The 14,292-nt window shown below is 48.2% G+C and overlaps 1 long non-coding RNA gene and 1 pseudogene across 2 annotated transcripts; one reads left to right on the plus strand and one right to left on the minus strand.

Annotated features, from left to right (window-relative positions):
* The first annotated feature begins 225 nt into the window (after nucleotides 1–225).
* On the plus strand, nucleotides 226–3,985 carry LOC144176943 (uncharacterized; annotated as a pseudogene). Its single transcript, XR_013323804.1, has 2 exons — nucleotides 226–515; nucleotides 1,615–3,985. The product of XR_013323804.1 is annotated as an uncharacterized LOC144176943 (transcript).
* Nucleotides 3,986–4,271: 286 nt separating this feature from the next.
* Nucleotides 4,272–5,754, minus strand: LOC144176959 (uncharacterized). The gene is made up of 4 exons (XR_013323805.1): nucleotides 5,585–5,754; nucleotides 4,765–4,894; nucleotides 4,555–4,689; nucleotides 4,272–4,397 (listed from the first exon to the last, which is right to left on the minus strand). It is a non-coding gene; the product is annotated as an uncharacterized LOC144176959 (long non-coding RNA).
* Between the last annotated feature and the right edge of the window lie 8,538 nt (nucleotides 5,755–14,292).

Below are 14,292 nucleotides of genomic sequence, written 5' to 3' on the forward strand. Positions count from 1 at the left end.
CCGTTCGACGCGCGGCGCGCGTTTCTGCGCGACGCGCCTTGATAGCTGGTCTCGCTAGCAGTGGGGGCTTGATTTGGCTTTGCTTTTGATATAGACCTTTTCGCGGGGCTCTCAGCCGCCAGGGTTGCCAGAGTGCGCTGACGCGCCGCAAACCGGATGTGCACCCAAGAAACTTCCGGCCTCCCCGATAGGCAAGCGCACGGCTATGGTGTCTATAGCACGGCGGTGGTTGTTCCCGGGTCGTGCGTTGCTCGCTTTGTGCGCGGATGCGTATTATGCTCGTGGAAGCATGTTTTCGGGTGCAAAAATGTCTCCTGTGACACCATCACGTCGTGGACCGTGCTGTTGTGTGCCAGGCTGCAGTTTGCGGCCTGGAACCAACCTTCTTTCGGAAGTGCGTGCGTTTAGGTTTCCGACGGATACCGACCGAAGAAATGCCTGGATCGCGGCTGTGCGGCGGGACAAATGGCTCCCTACAAAAAGCTCGCATGTGTGTTCTGCGCACTTCGTTCAAGGTGAGAAACATTCTGGCTCCCGAATGTGCCGTAGTGCGTTCCGGCGCTGCTTCTGTGCGCTTTGATGCGTGGCAGTTTGCGCGATTGAACGGTATGGGTTACCTATCAGAATGACCTCATTCGCCCTGTTAATGATTGCATGAGCTGCGATACTGCTACTGAGGGGCTCACAAAGTTACACTTAGTTTTTTTCGGTTGTGTGGCGCGTGCCAGGTATTGTAGAGCAGCACCCATCGTAACGCTCGCTTGGTGTTGAAACAGACTTTTGTTTAACCGGAACCGTGATGCTCCGTCTCGTAAATTTTGAGATCAGCTTGAGGCGCTTGTACTGTAGTGCTGGCCACTGTGCTGCGATAGAACCCAAGAATGTGTTAGCGGCAATTACAGGCATTTTGCTGGTTTCGGGATCGTAAGTTCGATCCCGTTCCGAGGCATTTCGTTGGGGAGATATCCTAAACCGTCCCAACATCATTCGACGTCGGCAGGCACTTGGAGCCTACGGTGGTACAAATACACCTGCTGTAGGGCGTGCCTTGTGGCACACGATAAGCTATGAAAACAACCTTTACACATAATTTAACGCTTGCCGAATCGTTGAGCAAACAACAGCGCTTTTCTGTAAGTTATTTTGACTTAGCTGTACCACCAGCGAACTCCAGAAATTGTATCAACCATCCACTGCTAAACTAAAACGCTACCGCTTCCTTAGTTCTGGCCTTCCTATGATCGGTCAATAAAAGGCAAGAATGAAGGCGTAAGGGCAGTGATTAATGGTTGTCATGCTCCGCATGTTTCTTTTCAAGTGAAAAAAGGAAAAGCAAGCAACTGCTGCGGCTAAAACTATATATAGATAGCCTTGTGCACGTGTATTTTCTTATGATCTCGTGTACAATTCAAGATTACACCAACTATACCCTACGCAATCGTTTTTTGGTGTTTGGAGTGCCTGGAAAATTAATTTAATTGCCGATATTTAAGTCTTCTTCTATCAAAGCACCCTTACTTCTGTTCTTTGATGCTATCCTGTACAGTCAAGGTGAAAAGCTCTAATATAGTTTACATTTGAAATAATACTGTGACTGTCTTTTTCGTTTCATAGGTCGACCCTCTTCTGAACCTACACATCCAGACTACGTACCATCGGTCTTCCCGTATCGAGCTCCAGGGAATGCTGCCCAGAAAATCGCCAGGTTTCAACGTGTCCAGCGAAAAGAAGCCCTGAATCAAGCGTGTACCCCTGCTGTATGTGCTCCTGGGCCAAGTGGGTTTGATCCTGGAACAGTGTCTTCCAATACTGGGTTGGATATAAGTGACGCAGCACCAGATGCTAGCCCCACTGCCCAATCTGCGTCTTCAAATGTCTGTGTCACAGAGAAGCGCAACATGGAAGTACAAACCTCTGTAAGCATGCAAGACATGTCAGACTTAATCAAAGAGAATGAAGCACTCAAGCAGCGTTTGGCTTGTCTAGAGCAGAACCTCTCAGCAGCAAATGAAAAAGTTGTTGAGCTCGAAAACAAGCCAGCAGACCTTGCTACAATAACAAAAGAAATGGTCATGCAGACAAAAAAAACCGTGAAGTTCTATACAGGGTTTGTGTCCGCAGCCATGTTCTCTGCGTTCTTGCAGCTAGTGCTGTCAGTGTGGGAATCGTGCGCCGTGTGCCTTGACCCAGAAGCACAACTCATCCTTGTCTTGATGAGGCTACGTTTGGGCCTCCTCACCCAAGACCTGGCGTGCCGATTTGGTGTGTCAAACAGTACAGTGAGTGACATTTTCCATGCGTGGCTTGACGTACTGGCTGCCAACATGACGCGGTTCATTGTCTGGCCGTCTCGAAGAACCCTTGACGCCAATCGACCAGCTGCATTTAAGGATACTCTCTTTGACGGTCTCGCAGGAATCATTGACTGCACGGAGGTATTTATACAAAGGCCGACACTAATGACAGCAAGGAGCCAAACGTACTCGAACTACAAACACCACAATACAGTGAAGCTGCTTGTGGTGATATCACCTTCAGGAGCTATAACATTTGTATCGAAGGCATGGGGAGGGAGGACGTCCGACAAGGAAGTCACTCTGCGGAGTGGTCTTTTGGACAAGGTCTCGCAAGGGGATGTTTTCCTTGTGGACAGAGGATTTCGGTGCAACGACATGTTTGCTGCATGAGGCGCAACACTCCTAATGCCATCACTGACCAAAGAGCGTGCCCAGCTACCTGGCGCTGAGGTTACGACGTCTAGAAAGCTGTCCAGGGTACGCATCCATGTCGAACGGGCGATACAGAGATTGAAAGTTTTCCGGATCTTCCAAACTGTGCTGCCTCTGAACTTTGTGAGGAGAGCTGGCGACAAGGACTTCGCTACCATGGACAAAGTGGTGGTAGTGTGCAGCGCATTGGTGAATCTGCAAACACCGATCATCAACAGCCGTGGTTCTAACTAGGTGGCATGAACCTGCAAGACACTGTGCAAAACCAAGACAGAAACAACAAATTGACAAACCATCATGCTTGCGTATTTATGCCCACAAAGTGATTGCAAATGGATTTTATTGCACGTTATCTGCTACAAGTTATTGCACGTTATCCGTTATAAGAAAACATTTCACTTTGGAACTCACATAACTCTGGCTTTAAAAAACAAAGGACATGTTTAATCCTGGTTACAGGAGAATGTTACATGTGAAATGATGACTTGCATTTGCACATGAACAAAATTAAACATGCAAGCATTTAAACAAACATTAAAACAATCAAGCATCACAACAAAGTTAAACATTCGCATTTACACTTAAAATATGTTGATTGAGAGTGGTACGCCACGTTCAAATAGTAATGCTTGAGGACGGTGAAAAAACGCTATGCTTATTAATCACGGACCATTTCCCTGACAACTGGGGCAAGCCCATTGCGGAGGTGTACGTCTGAGTTTTACACACTTCAAGTGAAATGTTGCCTGACAAAGTGAGCATTCAACAATGTTTCCTGATTTGGTGCCTTGACAACAACATGTTTCCTTTGCACGCTCCATCTGCTTGAAGATGCGCTGTGACTGCAGCTCTGGGAATATATTGTTAAAAAAAATGTTCTGCCTTGAGTTTAGCATGTGCCCAAAAGGTCTCGTCAAAGGCCACAACTTCTGTTGTCAGCGAAGAGCCTGTGAACACCACAAAATATGCTTGACGCAGCCCAGTGAGAGCCATTTGGGCCTGCACCTGCATATAATATGCATGATTATGTCTGAGTTCCAAGTTTTCGTTCAAGTATGGAAGTTTGGTACAACCCATTGTAAGGGAAGCACCCTTCATCGTCGCAGGACATTTAACCTCTAGAACTGATGGTGCACAACATGCACATGACACGATTCCATCTGGAGATGCACCAATGAAAGGCATTCTTTCTGCGACAAATAGACCACAGTTTTTGACATTAAAGTCTATGTGCTTTGGCGACTCAAGCTGTGCGAATGCTTGTACAGCTTTTTGCTCTGTTTCGGAGCCCCACCGCAAGTTGGAAACCTGAGGCGTTTTGACATATCCCATAATTTGTGCAACGAGGCCGACCGTACCACTGTTGCATGCTGTTACACGGTGCAGAAGAGAAGCAGTAATCCGACCTCGACGCTCTTCCGCCCACCTCGGTGACATTCCCTGTCCACGAGTTGCGTTTTCAATTTCTCTGCAGGCTTCCACTGTAAGCTGCAGCTTCTTGGCCTCCTGTATGTCAGTGTTTCGGTATATTTCAGCAAGGGGAAGCCTTACAGAGAGTTGCTGACCCCTTGTAGATCGTGCAGGTTCCTGCGCCTTTGTCTCAGGAGCAGAGTCAGTTTCCTCGCTGTCTGTGACAGAAGTCAGCAGCAACGTGTTCGGTGCAATTTCCTGCAAAAAAATATTTTAATCAGGGTCCTAGTTGTGATGTAATCGTATCTGATTCGTAGCAGCAGGGTAAACACCGGTGACCTTCCAAGTGCTCGATGAGATCACAATTTTTTTTTTTCACTTGTGCGTCCAAAACAAATCAGTCTAAGTTTCTTACCTTCACTTGGCGCAGAAAGTTCGACACCTGCTCATCCGTGAAAGTAGGTATTGCACGGTCGTCTCTCTCTTTGACTTCAGGTGGCGGGTGGCCTATTTTCGGCTTGAAAATTTGTATTTCAGAGACTGGTGCTGCCTGTGAAAAGGTGAGTTATTAGTTACTACTTCACTGGAAAACCCTGTATATGACATAATAGCAACAAATACTTACTCTGCTTTCCTTTGATGCCTCAATCCACTTGCAGGCAACGTCGGTTGGGGACGGGTCGTTCAGGCCATACTGCACACTTGCCTCGACACGAAACAACAGTGCAGCCACGTGCGCGCAGCACTCCCCAAGACTGAAAGTTGAATTAGAAACGCCTTTAAGGATTAAGAACTTCATAAACAACGGTGCAGTAAAAAAGTGAAACAGAGGTGTACAGCAGGATACTACAGCATAGTAACTTGGGATTTTTGCCATCCACAGCGCGCTTCATTTAGAATTAAAGCAATGTTTTCACGAAGTCAGAAAATTACTGAGCCTATCATGAGAAACAGAGGTGTACAGCAGGATACTACAGCATAGTAACGGGATTTTTGCCATCCACAGCGCGCTTCATTTGGAATTAAAGCAATGTTTTCACGAAGTCAGAAAATTACTGAGCCTATCATGAATTTACCACTGATTTTACCCGCCGCGCTGACAATTGTTTTGCCGCTCGGTTGGTAATCCCAAAGCCGCGCTTTCGATCCCGGCTACAGCGGCCGTGTGTGAATGGAGATTAAATAAAAAAAAAGCCATCTGTGTGCTCATAGCACTCGCAGGCATAAATTAATGCGGAGTCATGCATCTACTATGACATCCCTCATAGCCCGAGTCGCTTCGAAACTTTAAGACTTCACCTACTTAACCGGGTCCTATCCGGGATTGTTACAGAATGTTCGGACTATGAAATTCAGCCGCACTTCTCTGTATCGGATTACACGCAAAAAAAAAATGCAGGGAGGGGGTACGGCGCTGCGCTTCGTATTTTGAATCACCTACTTACCCGGCCATGCAGGTGCAGTGAGCGCATTCCACACTTCCGTCGTCCTTCACGACACACCATGCGTTGTACTCCTTCGAGAGTGCTTGGCTCGCCTCCACTGTCGCCGCAACGAGAACGACGCCCTCGCCGCACTTGCCCGCCTTGAACGACTTTAGTTCTTTCACCTTGCCGCTCATAAACATGTTGTAGGCGTCTCCACTCTTGTGACACTTGAATTGTTCCCTTGTGTAAAAACACACACCTTCAACAAGGTAGACGTAAATATCTCCGGCTGTCACCGGAGGTAGATTCTTTGGGCCCGACGTGAAAGCGAACCGCACAACGTCGTCGTCCAGCGGATCGGGCAGCTCCTCGTTTCCGAAAAAAAGTTTCGCTCGGTATCGGCTTCGCGCCTCGGCATCGAGCTGATGGAAGTAGCTGCTCGACATAATTTACTTCTGCAAGTGTGCCATCACGGCACGCAACGAAAGAAAACGCGGACTTCGCGCGTACCCAGCACGAACGATGCCTCCGTCCCACCGGATTGCACTGCCGGAAGTCCTTCGCCGGAAGTTCCGCGGGAGCAGCCAATCAGCGCCAGGCGCGCTTGTTTGTAAACAGCGAAGAGGCGTATACATTCCTATTTATGGTACATGAACAGAAGAGTAAGGTTTTGGTGGAGGATTCTCTATTTTGAGATCCAATCGACCGATCCGATGTCCCTGCCTGGTTTCCAGTATGTATTAATTACTGTCAGGGGTGCCATCGTACTCGTAGGTTGGCATTGTATGGCCACCGTTTCCTGTGTATCGGTGTTCCATTCAGAGGTGTCGATCTGGATGGCTGGGATGCTGTTGTGGACCAAAGTTAGGGTGAGTACAGGAGTTGTGCTCTGTTGAGTGCCACCTGGTCGTTGCTGGAGATTTTAATAGCCGCCACACAGCGTGGGGCTATACGGATTCAAGTCCACGAGGCCGCAAACTACAAGAAGTCACCACACAAGCAAAACTGACACTACTTAACGATATCCTGCAACCCTCCCGTATTGGAAATAGCGTTGAAAGAAATACAATGCCAGACCTTGCATGGACCAATCAACCCAAGTATGCACAGTGGTACAACACCCAAGAGAACCTGGCCAGTGACCATCACATCGTTGCTATTGAGTTAGCGCCCTTACGGCCAAAACAATGCAGCCGACGGACCGAATTCCAAATGGGCACCATCGCCCTTACGGCTTGGGACAAGGTCCGAGCCCTGCTTCAGGAATCGGAGCCACCAGTCAACCAAGAGGAATGGAGCAAACAGATCCACCAAGCCATACGCAAGCACACCACAGAGCTCACGACGACACGAGAACAGCCGACCGTTGACAATCATCTCCTCGCACTATGGGACCGGCGGCTTAGCCTGAGAAAAAAACTGCACAGAAACAAGGACAACAAAAAACTACGCCGACAACTTCAGGAACTCTCCGACGAAATTCAGAAATATTCGCAACAGCTCATCAATGACAAATGGGTGCAATTGTGCGATAGTATGAATGGTCGCCTCCATACAAGCAAAGTTTGGCGCATCCTTAACAGCCTACTAGGCAATAAGAAAACAAGCCACACCATTCAAAAGCTCAAGCTCCTCACAAAAATGACTAACGATGACCTAGCTGAGCTTCTGCTGGATCATTTTTTCCCTCACACCACTACAGTGTCTACTAACAAGTACCCGAAGACGTCACTCCCACAACCATCAACTACGGACATTGATCAAACATTCACAATTCATGAACTGCAAAACGCCCTACAAAGCATCCGAAGAAATACAGCTCCTGGACCAGACCAAATTTCGTATAAAATGCTGCAGAACCTACCATACAACCACTTAGAAGCCCTCCTAGGTTACATAAACCAAGCCTGGGAAAGTGGCCAAATCCCTATGGCGTGGAAAACGGCACATGTAGTTGCTATTCCTAAACACGGTAAATCACCTGATGACATTAAGAATTTGCGCCCCATTTCCCTTACCTCCTGCATAGGCAAACTCATGGAAAAGATGGTTCAGGCCCGCATTGAATGGGCTCTAGAAGAAAACCAGGCTTTTAGTTATACGATGACCGGTTTTCGCCGACATGTCTCTGCCCAAGACACCATACTGCGCATTCATAGAGACATAGTGGAAGTGAAGAGCACTGCCCAAACTCGTACCATAGTCGGGATCGATATAAAGAAAGCTTTCGATACCGTCGCTCACGAGCCAATACTCGAAAAAGCAAAACGCAACAAATTAGGACCCAGAACTATCCAGTATCTTAGAGATTTCCTCACTAACCGGCTCGTCAAAATCAAAGTAGAAGACCACATCAGTAATGCCCGCAAACTTACAGCAGGAGTGCCCCAAGGAGCCATACTTTCTCCAACTCTGTTTAACCTGGCCATGAGCGATCTTCCACCCCTTCTGAATGATATCCCGGGACTAAAACATTCCATCTATGCCGATGATATTACCCTTTGGTGTCACACGGGCTCTCCTGGCACTCAAGAAGAGACGCTGCAGCGAGGCATAGACGTAGTAACTCAATACACGGCCTCTATTGGACTGGTGTGCTCTCCTGAGAAGACAGAATACACGGTAGTCATCAACTCCCGCAAGGCTCACGCAAACGATATCCGGGGACTCATCAGGCTGCACCTAAACGGCAAAGAAATTCCGCGAAAACACTCCATACGGATCCTCGGCTTTCACATAGATCAGGACGGCACAGGTACAACCTGGCTGAAAACCATCACTACTCAAGCGAACCAGATCCTCCACATGATAAATAGGGTGTCCCGCAGCAAGTATGGTTTAAAGGAACATGAAGGTCGCAAGGTGGTGGAAGCTCTCCTTATCTCACGGATCATGTACGGCCTTCCTTACTACTATCTGACAAAAACTCAGCACACAAAACTCGAAGTAATTCTCCGCAACGCAACCCGTATCATAACAGGCACCCCAAGATTCACCCAAAATGACCTATTATATGCCACAGGCGCGCTGAATACACTCAGTGAGAAGATTGACACGCACCACCTCGCCCAAACCCAAAGACTACAAACGTCGCCCCAAGGTCGTCTCATCCTCCTTGATCTGGGCCACAACATCTCGCAGCTCCAGCATATTCCACCAGAGCCGCCACCATGGTCATGTCCAGCCAACATAACCTTGAAGCCCATACCCAAAAATATGGGTCCAGACCAGGCAAGTCGCCGCGCTGACAGGGCAAACCACTACAACAGGAAGACATTTTCCCCAGGAACTACGGTCATTTACACCGACGCTGCGTACAACAAAGACACCAAAATCGGAACGACAGCTTTTCATAGCGACGTCCTCTCCGCAGTAGCCAGGTACGCCCCCGCACCGTCGTCGACATCTCTGGAGCTTCAGGCTATTGTAAACGCCATAGAAGCACACCAAGATCAAACAGAACTGGTAATCATCACGGACAGCAAATCAGCAATTCGCAATCTACGGGAGAATCACATGCACCCCCACATGCGCTACACACTCGCCAGCATCACACGTAACCACCCCGAGCTTCATACCACTGTGATATGGGTCCCTGGACACGCAGGTGTAAAGGGGAATGAGAAGGCCCATGCCTTAGCCCGAGCTGCTCTCTTTGATCCGGGCACCCCAATACCCTGGCCTCGCTTCTATGACCCAAAAGAGCACCGCCGAGAAATGCATCAGACTCGTAGAAAGTACTTACGGGACGTCAGAGATCAGAGAACCACCCTTCCCTACCCCCGAAAATTCGCCCGCCCTGACGCTGTTCTCATTCGACGTGCACAAACGGGCACGCTACCAACACAACACATACAACACTACATAGACGGGCTTCCAGGCACACCAAAATGCTCACACTGCGACCAATACCCCAACAATGAACACACCCTCTGGACATGCCCAAACATACAGAGCACCCTGAGATCTTCCCTGCAACCGACTCCTGCCACAAAGCGCCCTACTTGCTGGGAGGCATGGGTCGCACCCCCTAAGGAGCTTGAGGAGCTCTATTGGACCACGCTGGTGCACCACGTTAAAAACACGCCAGGACTATAGATAGCCAGGACTATAGTCCCTGCAACCTAACCAAGAAGCCGAGCAGTCCTTTGGACACAGGCTTCAAAATAAAGTTTATCTCTCTCTCTCTCTCTCTCTATTTTGAGATGATTGGCGAAGGTATGGTGAAAGCCCGTCTTTTTTTTACGATAGTTGACACGGCGGGCAACTTCTCGCCGTCGTTGTAATACCGGCGCCGTGAACTTGCCGTCGTTGCGTTTACATATAAACATAGCAGAAAGTAGGCGAAGTACACGAAGCAAGGGAACTGCTAGATATTCAAGTACGAATGTCCGGCACGCTAATGGCCATTAAAACTATTATGCGGTAGTTAGATATACACTCTTAGCCAAAAAGGACTAACGGGGCATCGGCGTTAGTCCTTTTGGGGACTAACTGCGTTGCCACTAGAATTAGTCCTTTTTGGGACTAACGGCAAGGGTACCAACTGTTAGTCCCTCTACACTTAGTCCCTTGATGGTTCAACTGTTGGTCCGCCATAAAGACTAACTGTTGGTCCCTTGCAGATCAACTGTTAGTCACCCCTGTTAGTCGACTGGAGACCAACCGTTGGTCCTCTGAGTATCAATCGTTAATCTTTCCCATTACTCCCCCTAGACCAATTGATGCTTTCAAGACTAAATGTTCATCCCTGCAAATGCTCCCCTCTGGATTAACCGTGCATACTAAAAGACGATGTGCTGGCTCGTGCAAGTACTCAATGAGTGACTGTCGTTCCATTAGACCGACAATTCAGAAGACAGGAGTAAACACAAGAGACCAGAAGCAGTATTTCTTGGCCACTTGTTCACAAGAAAGTACTCACGACAAAGAAAATGTTACTTTCTAGCTTTTTTTATTGCAACACTGTGTAAGCAACATACACAACAAAAGTAAACCGTACTCTAGTCTTGACGTTGGGGTCTCTATTTCGAAGGCCTGTACGGCACACCTTGTTGAGGCGATGCGCCCAGTATTGGGCTATTCCGGGTATACATGGCTGCTGTCCTTGGCTCAAGCGTGCTCCACTTGTCTTGAGGTACTTGTCCGTTGAGAGGAGACAGCCATCCTCCGTGATGCTGTCGGCAATGGGCGTATGTCGTCACGCTCCTGCAGGAAATAAATAGGGAACAAAACAAGTGTTATTCATGGTAGGACGCAAAATTGAGAAAAACGCAATTTCCAGCAGCCCTAACAAGCACCCGTAAAAAATACCTCAAAAAGCAAAAAGAATCAAAATCAACGCTTTATGTAGTGCAGCCAAATGTGGCCTGTGAATTGCACTGAGTATAAGACTACGGATTAATTAAGACCATGGCCACGGTAGTTATCAAGCGAAACTCAGACATTGTTGTTTTTCCGACTCCAGCGGAAAAGACGCCACTCAAACCAGCAATAGAACCTGGGGACTCATGCTCCCTCACTCAACGCATTGAACCACTGTATAAGGGCAACAGAAAATAGAAAGATTGCTCATTTCTCGCATGCAGGTTCGCTATCATTCTCAGAGGCTTACGTAGCACGAAACAAGGGCCTCTTCCCTCTCTTTCACAAGGGAAAGAGACGCTTCCTGTCAGCACCAGCTCTAAATCAAAATGGTTTGACTGCAATGAAAAATAAAAAGAAAACAAGAAGAAATATTTCATTATTGGAAGAAAACCTGCTTTCCTGCGCTGATGGTGCGGGTTTGTATAGAACAAGGTCATTATTGATTTCTGGCTGTGATGTCGGTGTCGAAGAATGCGTTTTTATTTCAAAAATGGGTTAAGAGCCAAATTTTCTCAATGTTTAATAAATTTAACAAGGTTTAAGAAATAGCCTCGGGCGAAACAAACAAAACGGCGTCCTCTCAGCTTTCTGCATGGGGAGTGGCTATGGCTGCACGTTTTTATTTCCTCTTTGCGGACAGTTCACAGTGAGTTCGTACGTGCACACAAAAAAGGCTTTCAAAGGAAAGGGGCAAAAATGTTTGAGGCTGACCACGCTGCGAGCGCTTGGCTACCAGTGAGGGAGCAACGAAAATGAAAAAAAGTGAAGGAAGCTTTCGGCCACGTTAGATGAGTCACGCGAGCGTGAGCCTGCTACTGTGAAATTCATGTGAAAGGCGCGGGTGACGGTGGGTGCGGGAAGGACTGCAGGACGAGAATGTTTCGTGAACGAGTTCTCCGAAAGCCAAACAATTTTGGGGGGGGCGCGTTACTGCCAGTTAGGTTCGCCGTGGCGGCCACAAGGAGGGCCGGTACTGGAAAAGGGGCCATTAGATGGCGCTGTATTGAAAAAAAAAAAAAAAAAAAACTCGCCGTGAGATACATAAAGATTCTACAATTTTGTTAGAGGATTTTTATTACGGCGGTCAGACCGCGCCTGCGAGGAAGACTTCATTTTGCCGTTCTGCTGTGGTCCGGCAGATTACAAGTTCGGGTGCCGCAAAATATGGAAAAAAAATGCCTTACTCAGCCAATGTACATCAGATTTTAACCGTTTTTGTCTAGTTTTATTCTGAATGTAATTGCGGTTACGAGGGTGCAACTATTTTTGCCCTACTCAGCCTCAGAGTGTACGCGTCCGTTGCAGTTCCGGCGTTCTGCCAGACTTCTTGTAATTTTCCTGCTTAAAATATCACGTTTTCATTTAAAATTTAATATGTCTGCGAGTAATTCTTGTGTCCTAACAGCACCATGTTGTTATTTTAGTGTTCGTATGTTTGCCTAAAAAGTTAGAGCCCTTCAAGATTCTCGGCCACGTGTTAACCACGCTTTGACATTTCTGGCTATAAATGTATTAAAACTGCAATTTCAAAAGAAAAGAAGTTAGCGGTTAGCTTCCTTTTTGTACGCTGCTCCTGCTGGGACGGTTATTTATGCGGTTGGGACACTTGTTTAAAGAGAAATTGCATTTTTACTATTTTAGGGTTAAGCAAAAAATTGGGTAAATATTGACCGAAACAAATAAAAATTAGGTCGCCGTCGGCAGTAACGCACAGCGAATCGACCGGCGTTGGCTTTAAAAAATAGCTGGCACTCTGACGCTAAGATGCAAGCTCACGAACTTCAAAAAAAGGGCGAATGGGGAAAAGCCGTCGCCGCCGCAGCTCACCTTTCGCACGTCCGTCCCCGCTGGCCGCCGAACAAGTAGAAACAACACACAAAACACAAGTTAGCCTGAATGGGAGTTTCTTGGCTGGAATACGTCTTTTAAACTCCTCACGACAGGCGGCCTGCTCCTACGTGTGGTAGTATGATGGTGGAAAAACTACCAGTTTACACCGGGGGCCACAAGCCGTCGTAAATAAGCGCATTTACCACGGTTGTACCTCTTCACAAAACGCAGTATCTGGCTGTGATTACTGCGTTTGTCCTAATGGGAGTATTAAAAACTCCCACGCCACCTCCATTTCCTTCTCCTCCTCGTTCACCCCTTCCTCCTCTACGCGTCCTTACAAAATGGCTGCCAGTTGGTGTTGTGTGTCGTGTGAGCTCCAGCGTCCCCGAAAATTTATTGCCAGTGTGAACTTGCGGCCGGACGAACGGATGTGAAGTGCTTCCCAACAACCGAAGCTCGTTGCGAACATTGTGGAACCAGCCTGGACTGACGTGCGACGGGCTGCAACGTCGCCTCCGAGTCACTGACCTTCGAGCCGACGGAATACGCCAGCGAGCCGACGCGAGGCCTAAATGCAGTGAACGCTGAGAGTGGCTCGTTAAAAACAACGCGGTTGTGCCTCTGCGAGGTGGTTGAAGGTAAGATTTTTACGTTTTTTATTGTACGCAACATTTTGGGAGACTTGTGCCCCTTCTAGCGTCAAATAAACTCAACGTGTTTCCCGCGCCACTGCACGGGCGATTCTCCGCCACTGGAGGTGAGCGTTGTGCGTGAAAGACGGCACCATGCCCGGAACATCATTGGGGAGGCCGAACGGTGTGAAAGCAATGCGTATTTGCGCAGGTCTCGAGCAGAACACTCACTCATTCACACTCGCAAGCAGAATAAAAACTGTTCGAACTCTGTACGGCTGTTAGGCGTTTTTGTCAGGCTGTGTCTGTGGCTTACTGGCAGGCGAGGGTGAAGTTGGCCGGTCAAACGTCGCAGTGCGGCCGCTTTTCTTGAGAAGTAGGTGTGGTGCCAGCCGCGCCTGCTACGAGGAGGGTGACTGCCGCGTGCCGCCGGCGATTAATTGCTTTCACTCGAAAGGGAGAAGGTCGGGGCCCCGTGGGAGCTCTCCGTACGCTAGGCGCGTGTAACTATAACCAGCAAACACCATTCGAGGGAGCATTCTGTAGAGTCGACGGACGACTGCTTATTTTTTTTTTTTTTTGTGAAGGGGGGCACGCGCAGGCGTCACACCGACCGAAATTTTTCCTTAACTTTCGGTGAGGGGAGAGAGGGCCAGTGCGGGGGGTAAAACCTGAAGCTCGTTCCCAGATCACTACACGCAAGGAAAAGAGGGAAAAGAAGCATTTTGAGAAGTTGGTCGCCACAAGGGTCGCGCACCTTTTTGAACAGCAGAACACTTCGTTTTGACGAACTAGTGAGCGCAGGTGTCTCGGACAGAAGTGCAATTTTGCGTAGCTTTAACAAACATTCAGACATTACGGAAAGTTGGACACAAGAGTGACAAGTGCAGCGTC

Source organism: Haemaphysalis longicornis, unplaced genomic scaffold (assembly GCF_048455015.1).
Source record: "Haemaphysalis longicornis isolate Haplotype H1 unplaced genomic scaffold, Haemaphysalis longicornis Haplotype H1 scaffold_1, whole genome shotgun sequence".
NCBI lineage: Eukaryota > Metazoa > Arthropoda > Arachnida > Ixodida > Ixodidae > Haemaphysalis > Haemaphysalis longicornis.